We start from the raw sequence: 15,994 nt of genomic DNA on the forward strand, positions 1-15,994 counted from the left end.
ACCTCCCCTGCCTCCATATCAAATTCCATAGCCACCCCCAGAGACTCTCTTCTGTAATTTAAACAGGGGAGCAAGTACAGTATCAACAAATTTCACAAATAGCCCAGGACAGGTGCAGGGGACGTGGTTCTCTGAGCAGGAGGAGCCATCTGGGATGGCTTTTCTAAAGTTTCCAATACTTTCTTGGTGCCAGAAATCACAAATCTCCCGTCTGTCTGCAGGAGTCTATTCATTTCTGTCACATACAGTGATGCCAACAGGTGAGAACAAGAAGAGTGACAGCTTGGGAAATGGATTCATGCTTGATGGGGTGGCACTTCTGCCTGAGAATAGGTGACAGGTGGGAAATATGATCTTCAATCACACCCAAGAATCTAAGCAAAAAGTTTGCTCTTCTTTTTTCCTTCCTGAGGAAAAAAAAATAAGATTATTTGAAATATTGAAGTTAGCATCCCATAGGTACAGGTTAGGGGGCCGCACATCAATCTTTAAGCTGTGTATTTGTGAGTGCATGTTTATGTGTTTTACACACACACACACACACACACACACAATTTATTTATTTATATATAAATAAAAGCATGTGTGAGTGTATACCAGTTAATAGTCAGCCTTCCACATCTGTGGCTTCTTCATGCGATGGTTCAACCAACCAGGGATTGAAAACATTCAGAAAAAAATTGCATCTGTAAATGCTTTCCTGTCATTATTCCATAAACAATGCAGTATAACAACGATTTATATAGCATGCACATTTTATTAGGTATTATAAGCAATCTAGAGATGATTGAAGGTGAGGGAGGAGTATACAGGTTATCTATAAAGGATTTGAGCATCTGCAGATTTGGGTACCTGCAAGAGTCCTAGAACCACAGTCCCCCATGGTTACCAAGGGACACTGATCAGAGTTGCCATGTCTAGGAGCACAACTTCAGTTAGTAAATTCTTGGCTTGGGAGATAATGTATTAAAGGCAAGCTGCAAATCTACTTCTGAGAAGGTTATGACCTGTGTCAGGAGAGATGATCCCCCGGCTGCCCTTGGGACCCAGATCCAAGCCACTGGTGAGCTTGCCTCAAGCTCAGTCCTTTCCCTACATTTGCCTCATGTCCCCTTCATGCAAATGTGTAGAGGAGCTGGAAGATAAGGAAGAAGCCTGCCATCTGGGTCACTAGCACCTTCTAGCCCTTATCCCTGTCGAGTTCAAATCAGCAGCTGAAAGTCTCTACTGTGTGAAGCCACCTAGGATTTCTGAGGCCACACTGTCTTGGAGCCCTGCATCGACAGAACTACAACCCTGTTGGATTTTGACTGTGAAATAAGATCCAGAGTGTCTTTAAAGTTCATTTTCTACATGAGTCTGATGCTGCTTGGGAGAGGTAAATTAGGCATTGGGACAAATGGTCAAAGAGAGGTCAGCTAGGTCTTTGCCTTATGTTAAATAAAGGGGTACTTCACACACAGTGCTGTTAATGATTTATATAAACATAGGATCATACGTATTTTACTTTAACAATATGTGAAAGATGTCTGTGCATGTAGAGAAAGAATGAGAAAAACACATTTACTCATTCCAGAGTTGATCCTGGGGCCTGAGTCTGCGAGGGGTGGGCGGCCTGTGGGCCAAACCAAGCCCCATGCTGTTTCCACACGGCCTGTGAGCCCTGGATTGTTCTCACACTCTCAACTGGTTGAGAAATATCAAGAGAAGAATGCTGCTTCTTGAAATTTTGGCGCTCCCATGTGAGTTTTCATGGAACACACACACACCTGGTCACTCAGGTGTCATCTGTCGCTGCTCCAGTGCTCAGAATCCCTACACACACACCCAGACGTAGCCTGCAAAGCCACCAGTATCCAGTGGGGGACTCTAAGAAGGATTTTGCTGAGCTCTGCTCACTTCCAGGGGAAGATAGTATGGCCCAGAGAGGTGGGATCCAAGCCAGGGCCAGATTCTTGACAGAGCCACTCTATGAAGCCCAGCGAATCTGCTCCAGCCCCCAAGGCACCTGCCTCTCTGAGCTATGAGTCCACTGGGGAAGGCAGAGAGGACAAGGACAGAGACCTCCTGGGCCATAGCTGCTGCCCGCAGCATTACTTCCCCTGCTCTAAGTTCCCCTTGCCCACACCATCTACTTCCTGCCTTTTCTCCTTTCAAAACTTCTGTTGCTGCTCATGATAACTGAATGTCCCAGGTATGCCAGCATTAAAAGAAGAGGGTGGAAGCCCTGTCCCTGGGTCACTGGTGCCACCAGACATTTCAATGTTAGCACTTTTAATCTTCCTACAACTTCCTGATCACCTGGGCACCAGAGCCTCACTTTGCAAATGATATTAGCTATATCCACCCTCACCCAATGATTGCCATGGTCCCTGGCATTATTCTAGGAACTTCATACAGATGAAGTCATTTGACCCTTACAATTCTACAGGTAGGTACAATTACTAGTCTCATTTTGTAAGCAAAGTAATCGAGGCCAAGGTGTATTAAGAGATTTGCCCGGGATCACTCAAAAGAAAATTCAGGGCCAGGATTCAAACCCAGGTGCTTTGGTTCTGGAATGAGAGCTTTAAGTTTTCAGCTAGACCCCTTCCCACTACAGAGAGTACAAAGAGCCTGGGATTTTGCTAAGAAATACAGCCACGTGACACTTGTTGAGGGGATACACTGTGAGAAGCATGCTTAGTTGGTTTCATTGTGTGAACCTTACAGAGGTCACACCCGCAAACCCAGCTGTTACAGGTCACTCTCTAACATGGCCTCAGTCAATAAAGAGCCACAGAAAACACAGGATGCAGGAGTCCACTGCCAGAGTGACCTGGCGCATGTTTTGCTTTTTATAAGTACAAGAAAATATTACCTCTAAAATTACCACAAGAAGGAAAGAATGATAAACACATAAACCAATACATCATCAATTACATAACTGTGCTGCACTTTTACACAGCTGCCACATAGTAGGTCAATTCACACCAGCAACGACACAAATACATCGTGCAGACTTCTAGGATGACTACGAATCATTAGGCAGTAGGAAATTTTCAGTTTCTTTATAATCTTGTGGGTCCCCCAGAGTAGACGTGGTCTGCCATTGACCCAAATGCTGTTCTGTGACACATAGTTATACTGCAGAGGGAGCTTTTTTGAAACATGGTCTATTTCTAAGTCTATGTTCTTTCCACTGCTCCTTGACTAATGATCCTTCAAGGCTCTGGATCCAGCACACAGAGACCCAATCAATTTCAATTTCACCTTCTGATACCTAGCAAGGAGGACAGCAGTCTTTGCTCTTCTCTAAACGAACTTGACTGCTAATAAAGTGATAAAGTGAGACCTTCGGGCTTCTTTGATTGACATCAGAGAAATTCTTCCTAGCAAGCCCTGAGATCTGCCATGCACGTGTGTGTGTACACGTATGTACACCTGCATGGTGAGGCTGTGCTTCCAGATCTGAGCTGGAATACGGAATGAGAGGAACCAACATGGGTTTACTGAAGGAGAAAAAGAAGGAACACTAGCACAGCTACCACTGTATGCAAGTCTGTATCTAAGAGGATAAGTTGACATGTTTATTTAGACAAAGGGGACTTTTCTGGTTCTAACCTAGATAAGAAAGTTGGGGGAGTTCTGAGAAATGACTCATGTGTAACAACATACTTGTGATGATAGGTGTTGCAGGTAAAGGCACTGTGGTTATTGTCACCCCAGGAACTCCCTGAGTGGTGATGGTGCCTTTTGCTAGGCTCAGTGAGCCCTTTGGATCACACTGAGCTCTTGCTGATGAGATAACCCAGGTTGGTGACCCTAGATAGCCTTAGGGTAGGACTGGTTAACAGAAACACCAAGCAACTGGGAAATGGGAAATTTCAGTCCACTGACTGGCCTCTCGGAAGGACAGGGCACCAAAGGTTGTACTTCTATAAAAGCTCTGGAGCAATAATGCTTGGTGGACTTCCATGCTGCTGAACATGTGCATGTGCTAGGAAGGTGGTTTCCGTAGAAGGCGTGAAGCTCCGCACTATCCCCTACAGGTCCCTCACTCTTGTTCTATCTGGCTGTTCATCTGTAACCTTTGTCTTATCTTTTTTTTTTTTTTTATTATACACACACACACATACACACACACACACACATACATACATGTATATATATGTTTTTAGTAGTAGTTGGACACAATACCTTTATTTTATTTATTTTTCCATGGTGCTGAGGATTGAACCCAGTGCCTCACACATGCTAGGCGAGCACTCTACAACTGAGCCCCAGCCCCAGCCCCTGTCCTAGTTTTTATAATAAACCAGTTGTGTCAGTCAGCTTTCTATTACGGCAACAAATATCTGACTGCTGGGATTTTGCTAAGAAATACAGCCACTTGTCACTTGATGAAGGGATACACTGTGAGAAAAAAGACAGAAGGTTTGTTTCAGCTCATGGTTCAGAGGGTTTGGCCCATGGTTGCTTGGCTCTGAGCCTTTGGGCCTGGGGTAAGGCAGCGCATCATGGTAGGAACGTGTAGTAGAGCGAGCTGCATATGTCATGGCAGCCAGGAAGCAAAGAGACTGAGGAAGGGGCTCAGGTCCCAATATCCCCTCCAAGGGCACACCCCCAATGACCTACTTCCTCCCACTAGGCCCCACCTCTTAATGGGTCCCCACCTCACAGTAGCGCTAGAGTCTGGGGGCCAAGCCTTCAACACACAAGCCTCTGAGGGGCATTTCTATCCTCGCCATAGCACTGGTGAGCACGAGTGTTTCCCTGAGTTCTGTGAGTTGCCCTAGCAAATTAATAAGGCGAGGATAGAGATCCTGGGAACCCATGTATAGCCCGCTGGTCAGAAGACAGATGCCAGCCTACTGCTTGTGATTGGCACCTGACGTGGCTGAGGTCCCCTGAGACTAAGCCCTCAACCGGTAGGATCAGATGCCATCTCCAGGTGGATGGTGTCGAGATCAAATGGAACTCAAAGACCCCTGCTGGGGTCCACTGGCAAACAGCTCAATGTCGGGGGAAATCCCACAGGTCTTGTTGTAGGAGTTGCATGTGTGAGTAGAGGGACAGACAGTTTGCCTTTTCCTTGACAGTAAAAACATGCACATTTTGAAAACAGGAGTCAGCCTCAGATGCAGTTTGATGCATTCACCAGGGACGTGAAGCTCAGCAGTCTGGGTCCATGCGACCCGACCCGCGTCTGCCTGAAGAACTTCACTGCTCATTAGCAGCTGCATTTTGGATATCAGATGCAAAGGCTGAAGGGAGCACAGGAAGGAACCTGTGTTTCTTGTTTCTCTAAGTGTTGGGGGGCTGGGGAGAGACTGGCCCTGGGTGGCAAGAGAGGGATGGACTCTACTCTTGGGCAGATCATGCTTCCGCCCCCAGAGCCTGCTGTGCAGACTGAAGCCTCCCAGGGGTGCTGCTCTGAAGAGTGAGCAGAGAGCAAATCAAGGGCATATTTGCAGGTGCCCTGCTGGGAGCAGGAACAGTGCAGAGCCAGCAAGAGTGTTCCTATGGTGACATCCAGGGAGAACTTTTTATCCTAAATTATCATCTCAGTCCTTGATTCTGTTTTACAAATACTTACTGAACAACCCTGGGACAGCTGCTGGGAGGACAAGAGGAACCTGCCAGTCACCGAGTGCAAGGGACTTGCAATGTGGCATCCTGCGTGGACAGCCCAGGCATCACCCTTGTCCCTGGTGCTTTTGAGGGTAGAGCCTTGGCTGGCTGGTGCTCACAGTTGTGTGCCTGCTCCTCCCAGGGCCCTTCTCCCCTGGTTCCCACCATGCAAGGTGGAGCAGTTCTGGTGGCTCTGTAAGCTCAGCCACAGAGAGCTACTCCGCCCTTTGTCCCAGAGAAACTATGGCTTGTCCTGTCATTATTGTCTCACTGAAACCTGGTGCCATCTGATAAGTATAGGTTTCAAAACTGTACTTGTAATTCCTGCCAGCGTGATCCACCAACATCAGAGGCACAAATCGTGTCTGGGCTGAGAGTAGAGTAAAGGGCCCACAAGATGAAAGCTGGAGGTGGACTCAGCAGCCACTTAAAACATGCACACGCACACACAGACGTGTCCACACACACATGTACTCAGGTGAGCACACATGCTCTTCCTCCTTCTTTGACTCAATCACTTATGAGATTTTATGTCAAACTTCTAGAAAAAGGAAGTGTGCTGAACTTAGGTGCCCTGCAGAGTAAACACAGGCAATGGAAGAGCTTCCCAGAGGAGAGATCAACAGAGTCCAGTTTCCTCCTATTCTTGTATAAGAAGAGGCCCAGCTGGAGTCTGAACTGGCCTGTGCCAGCCAATTCTGGAGCTGGCTGTGGATGGCCAGCTTGCTGTGTTTAGAAAGTGAAAGCCACAGGTGCCAGTAGCTGGACTTCAGTGTCCTGAGCACACAGGGAGGTGTTCTGGGACTCAGCTAGCTTGCCAATCCTCTTAGGTGGCAAAGGAGAAGGATGTTAATACCTAAGAATTTCCAGGAGTGCACTGTGGTCCTGGCCCCATGATAAGATTCGGCATGCACTGGCTCACAGATTTCTCATGACCACTCTGTGCCATCCTGTAACTATTCCCACTTCACAGATGGAAAACCTGAACGTTAGAGCCATACAGCAGCTCGCCCACAGGTGATCTGCAGGTGGTGGAGCTGGAATGTGAACCAGACTATGCGATCAGCTGTGGGCTGGAAGGGGAAGCTCCAGAAGTCAAAACGGAGAACTTACTGAAAGAAGCAAGCATCTGGGAACAAGAAGCAGTCCAGCCCACCTTCCCCAAGCTGTAGAGAATTAGAATTCCTTGAGGCAACTATTAAAGTCCTGGGGGACCTAATCGAAGCAGGCAAGCTTCAACAAAGTGGGGTCTGGTATGTCAAAACCTCCTGCAGCAATAATTAATTACAACCCATCTTTCCAGACCATGTTGTCATTCTGTCTCATAACCTGGCCACCAGGACCTTCTCTTATCACTGTGTCACAACCGCCCTGTTACCCTGGCAACCAGGACATCAAGGCCCTCACGTATAAAGCTTGTCGAGGGCTATCCAAAGGGTAATAAACTGGCTCCGGGGGAAGGCAAATGGAGGCAAGAACAGGAGTTCCATTTCTTTAAAAGCTCAGCTATGCAAGCATACGCTGTCCTCTAAGAGCGACCTCCAGCTGTCCTCCGAGCGGTCCCTGAATTGCTGTGCTGTGAGAAGCCCCACTTCTCACCCTCTCCACTGAACTTTGGCCCACTGCTCAGTTTCACCCAAACCCTTTCTGGAAGAATCACAAGCACCTGCACCTGAGGACCCTGGCAGCCACCCTGGGCCAACCACAGAGCCCAGCTCCTAGCCCCGTGCTGTCCCTCCAGACAGAGTGCCTCTCACTTGTGATGTCCCCTTTATCCCTTTCCAGCCTGCCTCCTCACCTCCCTCTCTGCCACATCTGCACACGCCCTGAGACATACATGCACACACATGTGCTCACATGTGTGCACCTAGGGTGTGGTTGTATGTGCTTGTACCACAGATGACATCCAGCCTTTCTTACAGCTGACAATGTTTTTAAGATTCATTCCTAGTCTGTTTGTAAATCTAGTTTATGGTTTCTGACTGTGCAAAGTATTCCCACCCTGGCCCTCCCCTGCAGCCGACCCTTGTCACTCCCCATGTGTGCACACGATCATGGAAGTAGGCCACATGTGCCCATTGTCTTCCCAACACTAACTCATGCTCCATGGCAGCGGCTCTTCCTTCTGCTCACGGCTCCCACCCCAGCTCTCCCACAGCGACAGCCTGCAGTAGGCCCTTGTCAGTCCTGAATGAATGAAGGCATGGCATTGCTCACAGCTCTGATGAGGAACCTCGGTGATTTTTACTCCTCGGTACCATGTCTTAGTCTCCTGAAGGCTGCTGTAACAGGAGACCTGAGACCTCGTGATCTATAAAGAACAGAGGCTAATTTCTCACAGTGCTGGAGGCTGGGAGTCCAAGTTGGAAGGGCCACACCTGGCAAGGGCCTTCCTTCTGGGCAGAGGCAGGAGGGCAGAAGGGTCAGACCACACATAGACAGGGAGTGGGGAAGGGAGACCATTCATCTTCCCAGAAACTGACTTCAAGCCATTCTGGAAGGCTGAGTTGTTGACCCGATTCCCCTGGAAGATCCCACCTCTCAGTACTGTTGTACTGGGGACAGCTTCTAACACAGAGGCTTTGAGGGCACGTTCAAACCATAATGTCCCCAGGAGGAGGAGAGTGGCTGGCTTGGGAGGTGTACTCCTCCTCCTGCCCCCTCCTCTCTGCAGACCCCTCAACCCCACAGCTCTCCATCCCCCCTCATGGTCTGTCTTCCCTCCTTTCCTTCCTTCCTTTTAACATACATGTTCACTCAGGGCTCCGTCAGCCTCAGCCTCCTCAGGCAGATGAAAGGCCCCTTTGTGCTGGGGTCTGTAGAGGAGACCTTTGTGAAAGGCACCACTGTTGCTGCCCTCACCCCCAGGACAAGACCTCAGATCTGGGATTTTTATTTAGTTTCGTCTGACAAGCACTTGTGGAATCCTGCTCTGCAAACCTCTATGCTGGGCAGGCAGGCAGGGGTCATGAGAAGCACAGGATCCTGACAGCAGGAGAGGGACATGGCAGCAGGGGGAAGGACAGGAGGTGGGCGAGGAGCCTCCAGGTGCAGGCGGGCACCTGTGCACCAGGCCTGGGACCTTCCACTCTGTTCTAGAATCCCCTGGGTGTGAGTCTGAGAGGAACGGATATTTATAGTCTCAAAGCCTCTCCCAGAGATTAGAACACACGTCATGTGCCTCTTAGCGTGATCACTGAGAGGACTGCAGTTCCATGGCATTGGTGCCCAAGGCGCCTAATCTGAACCTAATCACGAGGGACAGATCAGGTCTGTGGGAGGAGCATCCTACAATCGGCATCTTCAGAAGCAACACCACGTGAGACACAGCGGACCCAGGAGCCATCCCAGGTTAAAGGAGACTCGCGTGAGCCGGCAACCAGAGCGATGTGATTCCAGATTGGATCCAGGAGCAGGAGAAAGCAATTTCCTTACGGTGGGACTGTTGGGTCACTCGTTGAGACCTGGGTGTAGATGGTGTGTTAGATGATAGTATTGCATTCATGTTAAATTTTCCGAATAGATTTACACTGTAGATAGAAGATGTCCTTGTTAGAGGTCAAGGATCAAAAAATCTGCAACTTCATGCTCAAATGCTTTAACAAAAATAGCAATAATGATGGTATTTATAGATTGTTAGAAAGGAAAAAAACAGAGACAAAGCAAATGTGGAGATACTAGCCATTCATGAATTATAGAATTACTCTTGCAAATTTTCTGTAAGGTTAGGTCATTGCCACCTGACCACAGGCGCTCATTTTTCAGATGTGGAAACCATGGTGCAATCACTGCGATCTCACTGCAGGGAGGCACAGGCTGGGTTCCACTCAGGAAGGCTGTCTCCTGGAGCCCCTCCTCTTCACTGCAGCATGGGCACCAACACCGGATGCAGGAGCCATGCCTGAGCTCACCTTCACTTACCACAAAACTGGCCGCATGACCTTGGGCAAGCTGGTAGCCTCAGCCGCCTCCCCCAGTTTCAGAGAGTGAGGCTGCCACAGTTTGAACATGGGTTGTCCCTCTGAAATGCTTGCTGAGACCTGATTGCTGGTGCAGCACTGCAGAGGAGCCTCATGAACAGAGCCCTGGCTACTTGAGATGTGCTCTCCTGGGACTGGGTTAGTTATCTAGAGAGCATTGTTCTCTCTTCCTGATAGACCAGCATGTCCTTTGCTTCCCACCATTCACTGAAGCGGCACATGGTATTCATCAGAAGCAGCCACCCCATCTTGGACTTCATAATCTTCAGAACTATGAGCCAAATTAGCCTATGCTCTTTATAAGTTACCCACTCTCAGGTATTCTGTTATAGCAACAGAAAACAGACCAAAACTGAAAGTGACAACTGCACTTACTTTATAGGCTTTTTGGGGGGTTAAATGAGGCAAAGCATGCTAAGGGATCAAGACAGTGTTTTATGTAAAATCAGCATAATATTATACAGAATCTTCTGGATTCCCATAAATGTAGTAGCTCTTAAATCTCACTGTGTAGGTAAATGAGAGCAATTGCACAGAAACGAAGGACTACAGAAGTGAAGTCAGAGTTGAGACTGGGGAGAAATTTCACATGGGAAATTTGGTCTAGGGCTGGGGATGTGGCTCAAGCGGTAGCGCGCTCGCCTGGTATGCGTGCGGCCCAGGTTCGGTCCTCAGCACCACATACAAACAAAGATGTTGTGTCCGCTGAAAACTAAATATATATATATATTAAAAAATTCTCTCTCTCTGTCTCTCTCTCTCTCTCTCTTTTAAAAAAAAAAAGAAAGAAAGAAAGAAATTTGGTCTATATGTTCATGACCTAAATCTAGGGGTCTATAAACAGCTCTGGCAGCCCACCTACCCACACTAGTGCAGACATGACTGATGAAGGGGCAGAGGAAGGAGACCTCCGCACCTGGGGCCCTCAAGCATTGGCTTGGTGAAGGGGAAGTTTCCCCCAAAGCTCTGCAGACTGGCTGGGCTTCAGTGTTGCATTTCCTGCAACACTGAAAGTTCCCAGGCCTGCTGGGCACAGGAAAGCTAGGCTGTGGCTGGGAGAGGACAGTGGCCCAGGGGTCGCAGAGAAGATAGAGCTTTGGAAAGGAGGCTTCAAAGCTTTCATGTGGGTTTAATACTTTTAGGTGGCTCCCAAAGACCTGGGGCATGTCCTCTGGGACTTTAGGTGCACTGCATGGGGTAAATCCAGAGTGTAGCTCAGCCATTCCTGGCCTGCACTGCCCATGAACAGTGGCCTCAGCATATTGGAGATTCTTAAATTATTAACAGGGACAACCAAACTCACAGGAACAGCCCCACCAGGGTGAATGGCTCAGGCCAGCTTCCTCCCGCGGGTGCTTTTGTACATTTATGCTGGACGTATAGTTACGTCCCTCTTGCTGTTAGTCCAGCCTGTGTTAAGAAAGCACGTTTGGGCTGGGTGTGGTGGCACACGCCTATAATCCCAGCGGCTCGGGAGGCTGAGACAGGAGGATTGCAGGTTCAGAGCCAGCCTCAGCAATGGCGAGGCACTGAGAGACTCAGGGAGACCCTGTCTCTAAATAGGGCTGGGGATGTGGCTCAGTGGTTGAGTGTCCTGAGTTCAATCCCCAGCACCAAAAAAGAAAAGAAAGAAAGCACGTTTGGCTGACCGGGGCTAAGTGCCCCGAGGAAGTTGCTCTATTTAAGCAGAAACCAAACCCTCACTTCTGTTTCTTTGGGAAATGTTGCAGCAACTTCTCTGTAACCCCTGAGCTGGAGCTCAGCCTTGATTGCGGCATAGGCCACTTGGACGTGGCAGGGCTCCATCCTGAACCATCATGCCCGTCATTCAGAACCGTGAAGGTATGGGATTTGGGAATCCCCCAGCCTGGAGCTGTTCACAGTTTCTCTGAGTCTACAGCAGCACTGGGTTCTCAGCATCTTTGCTTCCATTCATTGCACCCACCGGGGTGGGGTGTGTCTCACTAGGGCATGTTGAGGGCAAAGGCTAGAATGGCCTGGCTGCAGCTGCAGAAGGGGAGTCCCCTCTCCTGTGACAATGCTTCAAAGGCCCTGTGGCTATACCGCAGCTGGCTCCTGGAAGGAAGCCAGTAGCCTCCTCTCTCTGTCATTTCAGTCCCTCTTCTGCCGGGGAAATGTTTGTCTTCCTTTAATTTGCATTGGCTTTCATTGCTTCAAATCAGTCATTCAGTCAACAAACATTTACTGAGAAACTATAAAGTGGTTCCTGGGCTGTCCCTGCCCTGGCCCTGTGCTCCTGCCAGGGGGGCTGGTGTCGCGAGTGGGGCAAACTGCACAGCCCCAGAGCCCTGGAGAAGCCCTGGTGCCCCTTTGACAGCACATCCCCTGGGCCTTCTCTAGCTCAGTCTGCATGTGCCCCAGCCCCCCTCTTTTGAATCTGCTGCACCCAAAAGCAAAGCATCATCCATTGTCCCAGGAGCAGCCAGCGGTCAAGCCGGTGCCAGGCAGACTTTGCTCCCTTTCTGTGAAGGACAGCCTGTTAGGTAACACATCCATCCAGATGGAAAACAAGCCTTTCGAAAGGCCCGAAATAACCTATTGCCACATCCCCCTCAAGCCCACAAACAGTTCTCTTGCTATGAAAGATGAGCCAAATGAACTAGGAGTCTCAAAAATGCCTTTCTAAGCTTTGAAAAAATGAGAACTCTGGCCTCAGGATGCAAGAGGAGAGCCCAAGTGAGTGCAGTTGGGCCTGAGCGAGCCGCTGTGGCCCTTGGAGGGCAGCCAGGGTCCTCAGCTCTGCTGCTGCTGCTGCAGGAACTGTCACTCAGGATGGGGCGGTGAGCACAGTGCAGTCATGTGCTGGGGCTTTGAGGAAGGGCTGCTCACGTGGGGACCAGCCACTGCAGGGATTTAGGAGGAATTCATCCCAAATCCTGGAGCCTGTGAGATGAAGCAGCTGCTTGGCCTCTTCACAGACTCAAACCCAGGGTGAGGCCAGAGGAAGGTCACATTTTTTTACATGCTACAACTCTCCCTTGTGTCCCAGACCTGCTGGCTTTCTGTAAAGCATCCCTTTCCAGCTCCCCATCCCACTGTACAGACCCCCAAACCACACACGTTTGTGCACGAGTGCAGACACAGGCTGCTAAGGGCTAAACTGTGCTCTGTGCCAAGTGCTTGGGGGAACCGCTGTCAGGGCCGGTGCCCCTGAGTAGAGCAGGAGGCTGGCACTCAGAAAGGCTCAGAACCAAAAGCCAGGGTTGACCTGCCTGCTCTCCCCATTCCAGAAAGTCTGCTGTCACAACGCAGCACAAAGCTCCTCACTGGAATTTCATCACAGAGTGAAATGGCCTTGTGATGGGTTTTTCTCAGGGTTGGCAAGCCCGGGATCAGCAGGAGCCCTCTGAATGATCAGCCTTCCCCTCGGTGCTGGGCTTACTGCAGAGGGGTATGTGCCAAGCTGGCCAGGGCTCCCCAGGAGGTGGCACCTGTAAACCTTTCCAGGAAAGCCACAGGTGCGGGGCTCCTCCTGATCAGTACAGTGGCCTGTGGGTGTCTTCTTATATTTGCAAAGCTAACAATACATTTCATTGGGTATTTAACAGTTCTGCAGGCTCGACAGTCCTGTAGAAGCCCCAGGGGGGTCATGGAGTGGTAAAGGAAGGGGAGTCTAAGCATTAGTTACCCCATGCTGAAGCTGCAGTTCCTGAGAAGGTGGTCTTCCTCCTATGAAGCTCTTGTTTAACAGTGAGCTAAAAATACCTGGCCCTGGGGGTTGTGGGCGGTAGTTGGCGTCTTCTTCATTTAAGCCTGTAGTGCCAATGACTGTTCTATAAAAATGAAATGTGTCAGCTGAGTGCAGTGGCGCACATCTGTAATCCCAGCAGCTCTCAGGGCTGAGACAGGAGGATCATGAGTTCAAAGCCAGCTTCAGCAACTGCAAGGCACTAAGCAACTCAGTGAGACCCTGTCACTAAATAAAATACAAAATAGGGCTGGGGTTGTGGCTCAATGGTTGAGTGCCATCTTCAATACCAAAAAAAAGGAAAAAGAAAAGAAATGGCATCTCAAAGCATAAGAGCTGTTCTGCAGCTGTACCACCTCAGTGCAGCAGTGTGCAAAGAGCATAAGAACTCAGAACACTAAATATCAAGCTGTGCCTGGGATGATCACAAACCCCAGGTAACAGCATGGCTGGAAGATGGACTCTAACACCCCCAATGGCCTCTGGTGCCCCAAGTCCTCTCTGAGGCAGGTGGCTTTGCTCAGGGCTGTTCCCTTTCAATTCCCACTTTCCCTTCCAGCCATGGCGAGGGATCTATTCGCAGAGCCCAGGATGGAGTGTTCCAAACACAGAGCCCCACCATGCAGAACACCATTTCCCTTAACATCTGGCTTCATTGCAAATGCCTCTGGGAAAGAGGGAAGCCGTGTGCATTTATATTCACTAAATAAAGTCGTTCGTCCTACGGCTCCATCCGTTGACCGTCCTCTGGGTGGCATGTCTCATTGGCAGATGAGCACACCCCCCTGTTGCTACTTAGGGCCACCCCAGCTGCCAGTCAGTTAGCCCTCTGGGCAGACAATCAGGGCCACCTTCTTTCATCTAGGGCCAGACACCAGTTCCTTGAGACTTGGGAACACAATTCTCAAGTCTCAAGGATCAGGAACTTACTTTTAGACCCTCTGGATCATCCCATGATTCGGGGGCCTGCTGGTTCTGCATGTAGCCCTCTGTGCTGGGTGGGTCCACCAGGGCCTGAAGCCCCAAATTGCCCTGGATGGCTAACTCAGTTGCTGACCCATCTGTTTTTCATTCAGTGATGCCCTATAAATAGTGGCCAATTGTGTTCATTGGCAGCAATACTGCCACCACACCTGGGTCCCCAAATCAGCTCCTAGCAGGACTGCTGACCCTAGTCCCTCTGTGTGGAGGGCAGCCTGGGCTCTGGTGGGCCGACCCCCCTTCATTATTCTGGGGCAGGGATGGGGTCTTCTCTAAACCAACTTCCATCCCTGCATCCATCCTGTGGGTGGTTCTAGGCCTTTGGGGGCAGGTGTTACTCCAGAGTCAACTCATACCTGTCTACTCCATGACCCATTAACTCAGCAGTTCCAGCTGAGGCACCGTTCAATGAATCCCTCCAAAACAACTTATTTACAGCAGCCAACCAGCTGCTACCAGCCCCCCTGGGAGCCACCACTAGGAGAAGCTTTAGAAGATATACTTTCAGGGACACTGATTATGCTGGCCATTGTCTAGCTGCCGGGTGCTGCCCACCACGGCTCCCACCCAAGAACAGTTGCATCTGTCACATGCGTCTCCTCTTGACTCATCCCCAACCCCGGCCATTGGTGATCAGCGCAGCTAACCGAGGAAGCAAGACAGTCTTAGGGCAGAAATCAGGTGTGTTCTCCCCAGGGGGAGCTGGAAGGGAGGTGGGGACCACTGAGCCATGAGAGACAGCGTGAGTCTAGCGGAGCCAGGAGCTCTCTGAGCTCACCAGCACTGAGTCTGAACCTTAGCTCTGCTTGTGCTCCTGGGCATGGGCCACCCTCTCCTGAGGTGACTGTAGAGTCCCTGTTGCTTGCACCTCCCAGGAATGTGGCCACTTAGCTTTTGCTTCACTGTAGGAACATCTCCCAGGGGCTGGTGGAAGCTCTGGTGTTATAGTTGAATTGTGTCCCCTGAATTCATATGTGGAAGACCTAACCCTCAGTTTACCTCAGAATGTGACCTTGTCAGGAGAGATGGTCTTTATAGGAAACCAAGGTAGAATGAGGTCATTAGGGTGGGCCCTACTGCAGTGTAATGGATGTCCTTATTTTAAAAGAGTGGGCCAGATGCAATGGCACCTGACTATAATCTCAGTGACTCAGGAGGCTAAGGCAGGAGGATTACAAATTGGAGTCCAGCCTCAGCAACTTGGCAAGACCCTAAACAATTTAGTGAGTTCCTGTCTCAAAATAAAACAATAATTTTAAAAAGGCCTGGGCCATAGCTCAGTGATGAAGCACCCCCAGGTTCAATCCCCAGTACCAAAGAAATAATAAATAGGGCAATATTTGGACATAGACAGCATATAGAGAGAATGCTGTGTAAAGATTGACAGGTCAAGACAGAGACCTGGAACAGAATCTCCCTCACATCCTCAGAAGGAACCAACCCTGCCAACCCCTTGGTTCCAGACTTCCAGGACTGTGAGAGAACAAATTTTTGTGGTTTAAGTCACCTAGTTTGTAATGCTTGGTTCCAGCAGCCAAAGAAGACTAATACATCAATGTGGCCCTCTGCTAGGCCAGCTGCCCCCGGACTACCACAATCCCACATCCTCAGCCACCAATCCAGAATTTTTATCTCCATGCCCTACCCCCAGCCCGCAAAAAACCCCAAACAAAAAACAACTTTGATTTTGTTTTAGGCGTGTGTGTGTGTG

General features: G+C 49.6%; 1 long non-coding RNA gene across 1 annotated transcript; it reads left to right on the forward strand.

Annotated features, from left to right (window-relative positions):
* Nucleotides 1-8,547: 8,547 nt before the first annotated feature.
* LOC144367305 (uncharacterized) lies at nt 8,548-10,341 on the forward strand. The gene is made up of 2 exons (XR_013426635.1): nt 8,548-9,049; nt 9,379-10,341. It is a non-coding gene; the product is annotated as an uncharacterized LOC144367305 (long non-coding RNA).
* Nucleotides 10,342-15,994: the final 5,653 nt, after the last annotated feature.

Source organism: Ictidomys tridecemlineatus, chromosome 10, assembly GCF_052094955.1.
Source record: "Ictidomys tridecemlineatus isolate mIctTri1 chromosome 10, mIctTri1.hap1, whole genome shotgun sequence".
NCBI lineage: Eukaryota > Metazoa > Chordata > Mammalia > Rodentia > Sciuridae > Ictidomys > Ictidomys tridecemlineatus.